Source organism: Pinus tabuliformis, chromosome 4_2 (genome assembly GCF_031772625.1).
Source record: "Pinus tabuliformis cultivar Carrire ecotype Pingquan chromosome 4_2, CPIR1, whole genome shotgun sequence".
In the NCBI taxonomy this organism is placed as follows: domain Eukaryota; kingdom Viridiplantae; phylum Streptophyta; class Pinopsida; order Pinales; family Pinaceae; genus Pinus; species Pinus tabuliformis.
The window spans coordinates 818,016,500-818,031,199 of record NC_142304.1 but is presented as its reverse complement, the minus strand read 5'-3'; positions in this window follow the sequence as shown (position 1 = coordinate 818,031,199).

Below are 14,700 nucleotides of genomic sequence, written 5' to 3'. Positions count from 1 at the left end.
CCCAATTTTACAAACATAGGATTTGTTTTGAATACCATTTGCAGTAGGAGACAAAGATATTGAAGATCTAAAGGCATAAGAAGTAATATCATTTTTTCAAAGCTATAGAAGTCCAGTAAGTACATTCTCCATGATTTTTATCCAAAAATTGCATGAATGAGAAGGTCAAATATATAAATATATAAATATATAAATACATATCTATATATATATATATATATATAGAGAGAGAGAGAGAGAGAGAGAGAGAGAGAGAGAGAGAGAGAGAGAGAGAGAGAGAGAGAGAGATTCATGATGAGGTTATTTACTTGACATGGCCATATTAATTAGTACACAGAGCATAAGCAAATGGCAACCAAAATTGAACCTAAAGACTTCAAGATAGAAAACTAGAGTAAGGATGCAGTAGAGAAACTAACCAGGAAGGGCTAATGGAGTTTCTTAAAAAGTTCAGTGGTCACAATGATAAAATAACACATGATTTCATAGAAAATTTTGAAAATGGACAAACCAGATTGGTGAACTTTATATACCATTGAACCCAACCTTTCTTTCTCAGGCATTGGACCTTCCTTTGATAGGAGAAGAGCATCATAAAGGGTCTGCATTTTAAGGAGAATGGATGGACCTTCTTCCTGGAGAAACCAAGGAAGGGGTCCTTTGACAGGAAAAAAGGGATTCGAAGAGATTGGATGAGAGAGACATGGTTAGAGTTGATTTTGATTATCTAGAAGTACTTCACTTGTGATAATCGGTATAGTGTGGTATACCTCTATCATGTCCAACTACTTCAACATGTGAAGGGAGATTGTAAAATCAACTTACCCTACCTCTTTTCAAAAAGTCTAACCAAAATGATAAAGCATGTCAAAAACAAAATAGAAGATAAGGAAGCCAATATCTATCATCATGGGCTAATCAAGATACTTTTTGAGTATCAGGTAAGGAATAAGGGGTTACTTTGGAAGGAGTTTTTTGCTACACATCATTTTGAAGAACAAACAACAGGGAATGAGGAGAAGTTTGACGAGTTGCTTGTAACAAGAAGTATCATGCATTCTCCTTTATATCCTAAGAGAAGATTTAAGAAAAAGTAAGATAATATTATGATTGAAAAAGAGAAATCCTTTCTGTCATTCCTACGAGGCCTAGAAGAAAATCACAAGAGGAACCAAGCAACAAAGGAAAATATCCAGAAATTGAAGTTATTGAAACTAAGCCTCCACAAACATCAAAGCAAATTGATGAGATTATACAGAGATTGGAGGAGAAAGTCTGGGAAGATCCCATAGAGAAAGACTCCTATTTTTAGGATGATTGAGTAGGAGCCACCTTATCTCACTCATGTGCCAAAGAGACCAGGGAAGACTCTAAATTGTTGCAAAATGAATTATATCTCAAGAAAATAGTAGAGCTGACAAGTGAGCTGGAAGACAACAAGATCATGGAGATATGTTTGAAAAAGGAGAACAAAATGTATAAAGAAAATAACAACAACATAAGCAAGGAGAACAAGAAATTGAGCAAGCATATTGAAAAGCATGAGACTCATAATATCCTCATCTCCAAACAAGCTTACATATGGCTAAAGGAGAAAAAAGTTATGGCAGTACAAATATGAGAAACAAAAGTGAAGACTACCATCTATAGAGAATGGAAACATGAGGGTATTTACATTATCCTTTAGGATGCATAGGAAGAAGATACAAGATCAAGAATAGCAGGGGTATCATCACTCAGTAGATCCAAATGGAGGAAGCAAACATGAGGGCATGCTTGAACATCAGCAAGGGGGAGATGTTGGCCCTCAATTTTGGTCATTTTTGCCTATCCTAAATCCATATATTTGCCACCATAATCCATCTTATTTCACCTATATATGTTTCATTTTAGTCCTAGTTTTCATATTCAGGTAACTAAATTAAGTTTTTCAATTTTTGGAAATTTTTGTAAAAATTGGGTTTTAAGAGTAAATTTGGACTGTATTAAAGATTCATGTAATAGCTCCATTAAAGTCATATGTGCAAGACACGTGAGCGATATCTGAGCACATATTTGGAAAGATTGGGAACCAAGTATGAAGGAATGCCTATTGGTTCAGTCAAACTAAGCAAACACATGACCGGTCAACGCTGGTCAAACTTGAACTGTCATTTAAAAATCCCTAGTAAAGAGGGGCAGATTTATTATTTTGTGGGATTTTTCCTGATTTTTTGAACCAGACTTGATGATTTCGACCTGTATGGATGGATTAGGATTGATAAGGATGTTAGAGCCATTATAGAAAAGTTTGTTTATGATTTTCCTATTTACACATAGTTTATGGACCATTCAAAGTGTGCAATTTTGTATTGAGACTATTGGAGACTTTTGAGATAATTTGAAGAATATTTTCTATTGTTCTATTATTGTTCATGTTGTGAGTGTTTTATTAAGTTAGCTATATTTGAAGAGTTCTTCAAGTGTACAAGGCAAGGTTGGAGAGCCCCCATACCAAGCTAAGTACACTTTGGTTAAATTTTGTATAAATTAGCATAGTTTTGATTCAATACTTCTTGTTTCAGTTTTATGATTTAGTTACTTAGATGTGTTATGGTTTCTGTATGGTTTCTGGATTATTTTGGTTTAAAATCTAATTTTCATACGAAAGGACATCCAAGGATTTAAGTTAAATTCTCTTTCTATTAAATTATGAATCACAACTAAAAATCATCCTTTTGCATTTCTTGAATTATTTCTTGAATTCCAGTTTACGATTTGAAGTAATGGTGATGTTGTTGGAGTAGAACTGTGAGGAAGGACAACCAGGACCTCGTAAGTTAGGAGCCTCTTCTCTTTCTTTCTATACATCACAAACTGCTTCTCTTTAGTTTCTCTTCTTGAGGACAACACTATGGTGAAGGACAACGACGACCTCCTAAGTTAGGAGCCTCTTCCTTTGCTTACTGCATCTTGAATCAGAGACTTTTGTTATTTTATTAGAACTTAGAACGTATTTTAATATGCATTTGCTTTAACCTTTGAGCCTTGCCTTCCGAAATTGAATTTACCTTAAATACATATACTTTGGATGTGCTTCCAAGTCTACAAACCCAGATTGACAAGTAAAACACCTGCATTAGTTTACTTAGTAAATTGACCTGACAAGGATATCATCAGGTACGCATTAAAGAAGAGGAAATTTACAAGACTACTTTCTGAACCAGGTATTGGCATTATGAGCTTTTTGTAGTTCCTTTCAATTTGACTAATGCTCCGACTACTTTTATGTGCTTGATGAATAGTGTGTTGTGTCCTTATTTGGACAAATTTGTTATTGTGTTCATTGATAATATATTGGTATATTCTAAAAATGAGGAAGAACATGCCGAACATTTAGTAGCAGTATTGAGATTTCTAAGAGAACATCAGTTGTATGCTAAGCTCAGTAAATGCAGTTTCTTCTAGGGAGACGTACATACATGGGACATGTGGTTTCCAAGGAAGGCATAGCAGTGGATCCATAAAAGATAAGGGCTATCATGGAGTGGGCAGCTCCAAGGAATGGGGATGAGATAAGGTCCTTTATGGGGTTAGAAGGTTATTATAGGAGGTTTATCAGGGACTTCTCATAGATTGCTTATCCAATTACATTTTTGCAAAGGAAAGGTAAGAAGTTTGAATGGAAAAAGTAATGTGGAACAAGTTTTGAGCAGTTGAAGCAGTTGTTGGCGAATGCTCCAATGTTAAAGATTGCATATCTGGACAAAGAATTTGTGGTATGTACAAATTCTTGCAAAAGAGGACTTGATGGAGTCCTTATGCTGGAAGGATAGTTAGTATGCTATGAATCAAGGAAATTGATTGAGAATGAACATAATTATCCAACACATGATATTGAGTTGGAAGCAATCATCCATGCTTTGAACACGTTGAGGCACTATCTTCTTGGCAAGCAGTTCATTTTGATGAGTGGTCACAGTGGATTGAGGTATCTATTTGATCAACCGAATCTGAATGTAAGGAAAGCTATATGGTTGGCCATAATCAGAGAGTTTGAATTTGAGATCAACTACATTAAAGGTAAAGAGAATGGGATTGCAAATGCTATTAGCAGGCGGATACAGGTAAATCATATGGCAACTATGATTTCTTATGGGACAAATTTACAGGATCAAATATTACAAGTGGGATAATAGGATGATGGGTACATGGAGCTTATGCACAGGTTACAATAGGGTACAAGTGATCAAGATGTGGACTATCATCTCACAATAGATGGTTTAGTCAAATTGAAGGATATGATATATGTTCCAGACAATAGTGAGCTCAAGAATCTTATCTTGAGAGACTTTCATGTGAAATAGTATTAAGATTTCCCAGGATATTAGAAGCCATTGACATCAGTGAAGAAGTTTTATTATTGGCTAAATCTGAAGAAATAAGTAGGAGAATTTGTGGCTAGGTGCTTGGATTTTCAACAGGAAAAGCAGAGTGTAAGCATCCAGGTGGTCTACTACGTCCGATTCTAATTCCAGAGTGGAAATGGAAGGTCATTTTCATGTATTTCATTACAGGTTTGTTGAGGATATCTAGACGTAATGATTCTACCACGGTTGTTGTGGATAGGTTGACTAAGGTAGTGCATTTCATTCCAATGAAGTCTACATATTTAGCTAATGATGTATCACAATTATTCATTAGAGATATAGTGAGGTTTCATGGTGTACCAAAGAAGATTATATCAGAGAGGGATGCCAAGTTCACTTCTAGATTCTAAAAAGAGTTATTTGTAGGTTTGGGTACATTGTTGGCATTTAGCATAGCTTCTCATCCGAAGATAGATGGAAAGATAGAGAGGGTGAATAGGATATTGGAGGACATGTTGAGGATGTATGGTATGCATCAATAGTGAAAGTGGGAAGAGTATATTGCACCAGTTGAGTTCTCTTACAACAACAGGTAACAAGAATCTTTAAGGATGAGTCTGTTTGAGGCATTGTATGGGAAAAGTTGTAATATTCCCATCAGCTAGAGTGATCCAATGAATAGAGTGTTGATTGGACCAGATATATTGGCAGAGATGGAATAGGAAATGAAGGCAATCAAGAAAAATATGAAGGAAGAACATGATAGACATAAAATTTATGTAGATCAGAACATGATGTTTAAGGAGTTTTAGGTTGGGGAACATGTGTACTTTTGCATCAATCCCAAGCAGATCTCCTTGAGGATTGGATCATGTTCAAAGCTAGCACCTTGGTTTTTTGGACCCTTCAGGATTCTTGAAAGGATTGGACCAGTAGCCTATCGACTTGCACTGCCTCTGATAGTGAAAGTCCATGATTTTTTCCATGTGTCATTACTTAAGAAGTCTGTTAAAGATGATGATCATGTAATTGACTGGTTTGTATTGCAAGTGGAGTCAGAAATATAGTTCCAGTGTAACACCCTCCTCCCACATCTACCCAAATAATCAGCCAAACGGGGTAAACATGTGATGAGAGGTTACTATGATATGATTCGACTCTCTATGTGTCATTTAAGGAAGTGGAATTGACAAAAACACACCAAAAAGACCTTCCACATCAACAACATAACTCCCAAGAGCCATCCCAACTGCTCAGGTAACCAACCCTTGAGACCAACTACAATTTTAGTGCTTCAAACCCCTGGACACTCCCTTAATATGGACAAGGGTGCAAAAGCTCCCACAAAAAGGGCAAGGAAGCTTCCAGGGACTTTTTTCCCCAGTGTTGTGCCTGTGGATCCAATATTTGTGCCAATTTTCAAGACCATATTCCAGGTCACTGCCCAAAAACCCCTGTAGCTTTTAGAATCCATAATTTACATGAAAACAAGACTTGTAAACCAAAAACTAGCTCCAGGACTAGGCCTGACCATCCCTAACCGGGACTGAAATTCTATCAAACACTTGGCATCAATGCAATATATAGGACATGAATACAAGACATAGCATAAATGGCTGATAACTCATATGAGACTTGACAAGAAGGATCACCACCCTCTTCCCTTAACTATTTTGACATCAATTAGGTGTTGCATCCATTATTCTTTGAGTTATAAGTAAATACATGAAATAACCATGACTATAACTAGTCATATAACCATGCTTATAACCAGCATTAAACAATGTAAATAACAATGAGATAAAAACCATTAAGGCCACATAATAACGAGTACAAAAGCAAGGGAACTTTGATTTTATTAAACATAGGCAAGAACCAAACAGGTTTGGGACTAACACACACCACTCAACCATAGACATGGTTGAACCAAATATTTATTTTAGCTAGTCACTCCTGTGCCATATTTCAAGCATGAATTTGGGATCTCATGGATAAACCAATCCAAAACCAACCAAGGTATTCCAGAGATTAAACCACCTCCACCCTCATCAAACCGTGATCTCACCAAAACTGGCACAAAAAGCACAAAACCAAACCAAGCTTGGAATGCCTCTGGACTCCATCATTATCCTTAAGGAATTTTTCATCTCCATGTCTCTTAGGATTTACCGCATTCCATACTATATCACTAAGCCCTAAACCCAGACTCCACATTCAGGCTTTTCCGTGTATCCCGCCAAAATTGGTCAAGGGATTCCTAAGCCTTTGGGGATTTTCTTGAGACCACCTTCACCCCAAATTCCAAAACCATCCATCAATTCCAAAGATAAAAATCGAGAAACAATCCATCACACCATGGATATCCGTAAAAATGCAAGGTAAGGTTGGAAACCACTGTCATAACCTGACAAGACCATGTGAGTGACAACCAGAGAACCAAATACCAACATGAAAAGCCATGGATGTCAAAACTAGCTAGGAAATCACACATGTAGTATGTTACCTGCAAGTATTCATGTTGAAGTTGCTTGATCCTACTCTTCCTTGCTTGCGCTTTGCTTTCCTTTATTTTCCTTGTCCTTCCTTTGCCTGCTTTTCCCTTCCTTTCTCCAAATGTATAATGCTCCAAGGAAGGTATCCAAGAGTGAGAGAAAGGGAATAATGAGAGAGCTAAAAAATGAACTGACAAAAGGTTGCACTGACCAAGCCTGAGAAAAATCTTGCTGACAAATCCTCAGAAGCCTTTTTATCAATGATGCCTCTATTTTCTTCAATTTCCATTATTTTACTTCATTTTCCTCCTCACATGAAACATGTGACCTTTCAATTTCATTTTCTCCTAATTTCCATTATTTTCATAAATAAATGTGACAAATTTTTTGCTTTTCCTTTCTAAAGCCTTTGCCAAATTCCTTTAGCCATAATAACCGTAATGAACACCAACTAGGTTGTTTTTCCCACCATTCAGCTTGGAATATGTGTCCCATGACTTTGGTAATATATATTTTTACATGGATTTTTAACCAGGGCTATTACAGAACCCTCCCCCTTGGGGGGAAATCGTCCTCAGTGTTCAAAAAAATCCACAACCAACAAGGTTGTTGTAAGAACAACATACTATCCATGGAGCTTTATAACTTAGCTCATTGCAATATTTATAATGATCAATACTGAAACATGACAACCATACCATTTACTCGAGCTTTATATTACAATATTTACAATAATAACCACATATACTCATGCACATTTTCTTCAAACAACAAATAACCATACTGTCTATGGAGCTTTATAAATATATCTCAATAAAATATTTACAATAATACATACATACACACATATGCACATTTTCTCAACCAGAAAATAAAAGGATATGATGTCTGCATCTGTAACAAGGGAATCCAAAGGCTCACACCTCCACCCTCAAAGTAATACCAAGATTAACCTCCTTCCAAGGAATTCCAGAATCCACTGCAAGCTCAAATATGCATCCAATGTCCAATGCTACAACCCAGTGCCACTTTTCCTCTCAAAGAACAGTTACCGACTCTTGTTCTAGGGAACACTCCTAATGTGCATATGATTCTATCTAGCAATGCTAATGGAAAAAAAATCCATCCCCGACCTTCCCTTCTCTGCTACATAGTCCCTCGGGCAATCTAGTCACCCCCTTCCATGTAGTCACACACCTTCCAAGTTACACTATCACCCCCATCCTAGGCAGTCCATCCCTAGACAAGATTTCCTTGCATCGAAAGGTCCCGAAACCAAGGCATATCCCTACCTCAAACCATCATACCGGTCACAACATGCTCATGGAAATCAATGAAAACTATTGGATACTAGTGTCCCATCATGGTCCTTCTCCTAAATACTTTACCAACATACTGTTGTTCGTTTTCTTGTTGTTGTTGATTGTTACCATAAGTTTCGACCACCCAACCGGGTATTTCGTGTTTTATTATACCAAGCACATAATTTCCATTAGATTCAAAATAAATTGAATAAAAATCGTACCTCATTGGTGGTTCATCAATAAGGTACACTTGCAATTCTACTTGCTTCATGTCACACCAAGTCAAACTATCATCTTTGACCAAATCATCATGTATAAACATATCACATCAGGCTAGCTCAAAACACAACCATCATAGATCAAAGTCATAAATCACATCTAACCATCATATACCAGAATCATAGATCACATGCAATCATCATAGAACAGAATCATAAATCACATGCATAATAAAACTAAAGTAAAATATTAATACTTATCCTTGAATCAATCCTTAGCTTCTACCTTTGTCTTTATTCCATACACACATTGAATCGGTTTCCACACCCGAAAAACACCCAGTTCCTTCTTTTCAACCATGTACACATACACATAGTGTAAATCACACACATATAACCACACATGAAATAGAACTCCATGCACCTACACCTGATCTACAACACATACACCTACACCCAATGCACAACACAAAAAATACATACTTCTACAACTGGTGTACACCACAACACAATATATACACCTAGACCCAATGTACAACACAATACATATATGTACACAGAGTACAATACAATGAATACACATGTCATGATACCATGACTGCACAATGCACATACATAGTACCTCATGCCTACAAGACATGTATGCCATGCACACAATACCACTATACAACATGTACACAGTACCACCTGTACACCACACCATCTACACAATATGTGCACAACATCACATGTCCACGACACCACCCGCACAATGTGTACACAGTGCCATATGTACACCGAACCACCTATACAATGTGTACACAATACCACATATACACAACACTACATGCACGACATGTACACAATACCACATGTACACAAAGCCACATGCACGACATGCACACAACACCACTTTCACACAACACTACATGTACAACATGTACACAGCACCATGTGCACACAATGCCACATGTACAGTCATGCACACAACACCATATGTGCATAGTACCATATTTACAACATGCAAACAACACCATATGTACATATCGCTGCATATAAAACATGTACATAACATCATATGTATATAACACCACATATCAAACATGTGCACGACACCATATGCACACAACACCACATATCCAACATGCATAGAGTACGATATGTACACAACATCGCATATCCAACATGTACATAGCACCATCTATACCCAGCACTGTGTTAGGTTCCTATACCAATAGGAGTCATAATTTTTTAATGACTGAGATTAAACCTGTAATATGTACATACCTTTGCTTTCTGCAAATGTTTTCCATATTCAAATATATATATATATATATGGTATGTCCTAAAAGAATAATCAAAGGATAAAAAGAACAAAAAGGTCAAAAAAGATGAAAAATATGAACCCCAAGAAAAGAAAAGACCATGAAAGTGAGAAAGTCAAAGTGACACTACTATTTACTTTTATGCATAATAAATGATTGTGTGCAACTTGTAATCTTTGCCACAATCCATGATAGTCAAAATGTTTAAACTTGTATATTTCATGTTTCAATTTCATGTCTATAGATAGAGAATAAATATCTAACCAAATTGTTTAATCTTGGCAGACAATTAGATGTTAGAGTAAATAAAATGAACTCAATTGTTTAATCTGAGCCCTTGGATGTAATAAGGTTAGATTTAGTTAGTTTACTATTGTAAAGAGAAAGAAAAATGTTTGATAAGGGTTTGCTAGCTCAAATGCACCCTAATAAAGAGAAGTAAAAATGGTAGGATGAGTAGGTGGGTAAGTAGAAGAAAGGTTGCAAAAAGTGTGATGATTGACTAGGCAAAAGCACATTTATCATCTTTCAAAATGTATTTCAAATGTGAATGGGTACTCAAGCATGCAAATGGATATCAAATTCAATTAATTAATTTCCCTCATTCATTTCACCTTTTACTTAACTAATTTCCCACAATAAAGTTCAAAGTACTTAAAAACCCTAAGTCAAAGAGGCTCAGAGCATTTCTCTTAATTTTGAAGGGACTGGACCCTTGGCTCAATGACTTATAGGCAATAAGTACTAAAACCCCCTCATAAACATTCATTCCCCCCTTTAGTTCATTCATTTTCCCTAATAATATGTTATGAAACCAGCTCACAAAAAGATAGAAATTGAGATCAATGCCTTAGAATTCAGCCTCTTCGAGGGGCCAACCTCTTTTACATTACACAAATGAGAAATTCTTGGATGATTCAAATAACAAAACCTCCTTTCTATATATAGGAGTCTAAGGAGTCACAATATAACCCGGCTGACCTAACAATAATAATATAAAGCCAAAAATAACAATAGAGGGATTCCATGGGGCACAGTAATAACAATATGGGGACAATAGGGGCACAACAATATTAATAAGGGATACAACTACAATAGTAATGGGGTAATCACTAGTATTATAGGGACCCAACATGCCCCTCTCCTTCAAAAAAAGTGTTGTCCTCAACGCTTCAGTAGTTCTGGATTCTTCTGTATAAATTCTCATCATCCCATGTGGAATCTTCAGTGGATAAGTTCTTCCACTTGATAAGATACTCCGAAATTGATCGATTTTGTAACTGTCGAGTTCATGTTTCTGTGACTGCTTCTGGTTCAAATATAATTTTTCCTTCCTCCTAAAGCTCTAGAAATATTGTTTGAACTGGGAGCTTGTCGCCTATAACCTTCTTTAAACATGAAACATGGAAAACTGGGTGCAATCGAGAAGCTGCAGGAAGCTCCAATTTGTATGCCATAGTACCAATCTTTTGCAACACCTTGTACAGACCATAATACTTTGGTGATAATTTATTATCCTTCTTAGCTTGCTTGAGGGACATTTGCTTATATGGTTGTAGCTGTAGGAATACCCAATCACTTACATCAAAACTTCTTTCACTGTGATGTTGATCAGCCTGTTGTTTCATTCTATTTTGTGCCGACACGAGGTTATCCTTTAAGAGTTGGAGGACCTGTTGTTGATGTTCGATGTGATGTTCCACTGCTTGAACCTTAGAGTTTTCTCTTAGATATGATGTGATGGATGGTGGCTGATAACCATAAAGTTCCATAAATGGGGTCATTTTTGTTTCTGTATGGAAGGAAGTGTTATACCACCATTCAGCCAGAGGCAACCATTTGACCCATTGTGTCTGTTTATCAGATACAAAGCAACAAAGATATCCTTCCAAACATTTGTTTACTATCTCAGTTTGCCCATCAGATTGAGGATGATAAGATGAGCTATGAGCTAACTGAGTACCAAGACAAGAAAATAATTCTGTCCAAAAATTTCCAGTGAAAATGGGATATCTGTCACTTACAATAATCTTTGGGTTTCCATGTAGCTTTTGAATTGTTTCCATAAATGCGGTAGAAACTGTACTGGATTTAAATGGACGTGATAATACACAAAAGTGTGCATACTTGGTAGTCTATCAACTACTACCATGATGACACTCTTTCCCTCAGACTTGGGTAAACTTGTGATAAAATCCATTGAAACCTCCTTCCAACGTTGGCTTGGAACGGATAAAGGTTGTAATAGACCCGGTGTCTTAATTGTTTCAACTTTATTTTGTTGGCAAACCAAACATTCCACCACATCTAATTTAAGGCCCTCCCAAAAAAATTCCTTCTTAACCCTGTGGTAAGTTTTTTAAAATCCTGAGTGCCATCCTAAGGGAGAAGTGTGTAATTCCATAAGAATCTTTTGTTTTAGCTACGAATTCTTACAGAGGTATAAGCGATCTTTGTACCATAACGAATAATTTTTCCAGCTAAATGTATCAGACGTATGTTATGAAACCAGCTCAAGAAAAGATAGAAAAGATAGATCAACGCCTTAGAATTCAGCCTCTTCGAGGGGGAAACCTCCTTTACATTACATAAATGAACAATTCTTGGATGATTCAAATGACAAAACCTCCTTTCTATATATAGGAGTCTAAGGAGTCACAATATAATCCAGCCGACCTAACAATAATAATATAAAACCACAAAAATAACAATAGAGGGATTCTATGGGCACATTAATAACAATATGGGGGCAATGGGGGCACAACAATATAAATAAGGGGTATAAATACAATAGTAATGGGGTAATCACTAGTATTATAGGGACCCAACATGCCCCTCTCCTTCAAAAAAGTGTTGTCCTCAACGCTTGAGTAGTTCTGGATACTTCTGCATAAAATTCTCATCCTCCCATGTGGAATCTTCAGCGGATAAGTTCTTCCACTTGATAAGATACTCTGAAATTGATCGATTTCGTAGCTGTCGAGTTCTTGTTTCTGTGACTGCTTCCGGTTCCAATATAATTTTTCCTTCCTCGTCAAGTTCTGGCAATATTGTTTGAACTGGGAGCTTGTCACCTATAACCTTCTTTAAACATGAAACATGGAAAACTGGGTGCAATCGAGAAGCTGCAGGAAGCTCCAATTTGTATGCCATAGTACCAATCTTTTGCAACACCTTGTACGGACCATAATACTTTGGTGATAATTTATTATCCTTCTTAGCTTGCTTGAGGGACATTTGCTTATATGGTTGTAGCCGTAGGAATACCCAATCACCTACATCAAAACTTCTTTCACTGCGATGTTGATCTGCCTGTTGTTTCATTCTATTTTGTGCCAACACGAGGTTATCCTTTAAGAGTTGGAGGACTTGTTGTTGATGTTCGATGTGATGTTCCACTGCCTGAACCTTAGAATTTTCTCTTAAATATGATGTGATGGATGGTGGTTGATACCCATAAAGTGCCATAAATGGGGTCATTTTTGTTGCTGTATGGAAGGAAGTGTTATACCACCATTCAGCCAGAGGCAACCATTTGACCCATTGTGTCTGTTTATCAGATACAAAGCAACGAAGATATCCTTCCAAACATTTGTTTACTATCTCAGTTTGCCCATCAGATTGAGGATGATAAGATGAGCTATGAGCTAACTGAGTACCAAGACAAGAAAATAATTCTGTCCAAAAATTTCCAGTGAAAATGGGATCTCTGTCACTTACAATAATCTTTGGGTTTCCATGTAGCTTTTGAATTGTTTCCATAAATGCAGTAGAAACTGTACTGGCTTTAAATGGATGTGATAATGCACAAAAGTGTGCATACTTGGTAAGTCTGTCAACTACCACCATGATGACACTCTTTCCCTCAGACTTGGGTAAACCTGTGATAAAATCCATTGAAACCTCCTCCCAACGTTGGCTTGGAATGGATAAAGGTTGTAATAGACCCGGTGTCTTAATTGTTTCAACTTTATTTTGTTGGCAAACCAAACATTCCGCCACAAACTTTTGAATATCTGATTTAAGGCCATCCCAAAAAAATTCCTTCTTAACCCTGTGGTAAGTTTTTAAAAATCCTGAGTGCCCTCCTAAGGGAGAAGTGTGCAATTCCATAAGAATCTTTTGTTTTAGCTGGGAATTCTTACAGAGGTATAAGCGATCTTTGTACCATAACGAATCATTTTTCCAGCTAAATGTATCAGACGTACTGGAATCTTGTTGTAGCTTTCGAATAAGTGCCCACACTTCTTCGTCATTCTTCCATTCCTCCCTTGCTTCGTTTATCCAATCTGGTTGGATAATAGAAATGGCGCACAACAATGCTTCCACATCCTCATCCTTTCTTGAGAGTGCATCTGCCACCACATTTTGCTTCCCTTTTTTGTAGATGATTTCAAAGTCATAACCCAACATCTTTGTGACCCACTTTTGTTGCTCTTCAGAGGATAATCTTTGTTCTAAAAAGTATTTAAGGCTATCATGATCCGTTTTTACCTTGAAGTGTCTTCCCATTAGGTAGGGTCGCCATTTCTTAAGTGCATGGAGTATTGCCAACATTTCCTTCTCATAAATAGCTTTGCTTAAAAACTTTCCCTTGATTGGACGACTTTCAAAAGCAATGGGTCTTTCATCTTGCATTAGAACAACACCAATTCCATTTCCTGAAGCATCACATTCCACAATAAAGGTTTTTGTGAAGTCCGGTGTAGCTAAGACCGGTGCTTGGCACATTGCCTCTTTAAGATGTTCAAAGGCCTTTGTTGCTTCCGGAGTCCATGAAAATGCATCTTTCTTCAATAATGTTGTTAGAGGTGCTGCTATTCTCCCATAATTCTTAACAAACTTGCGATAATACCCTGTCAACCCAAGAAATCCTCGCAGATGCTTTATGGATGTGGGGATTTTCCATTCCTTAATGGCTTTAATTTTGCTAGGGTCTACCTTAACTCCTTCATGAGATACAATATGACCCAAATATTCCACCTCCTGGACTCCAAAGAAACATTTGGATCTTTTTGCATATAATTGTTTCT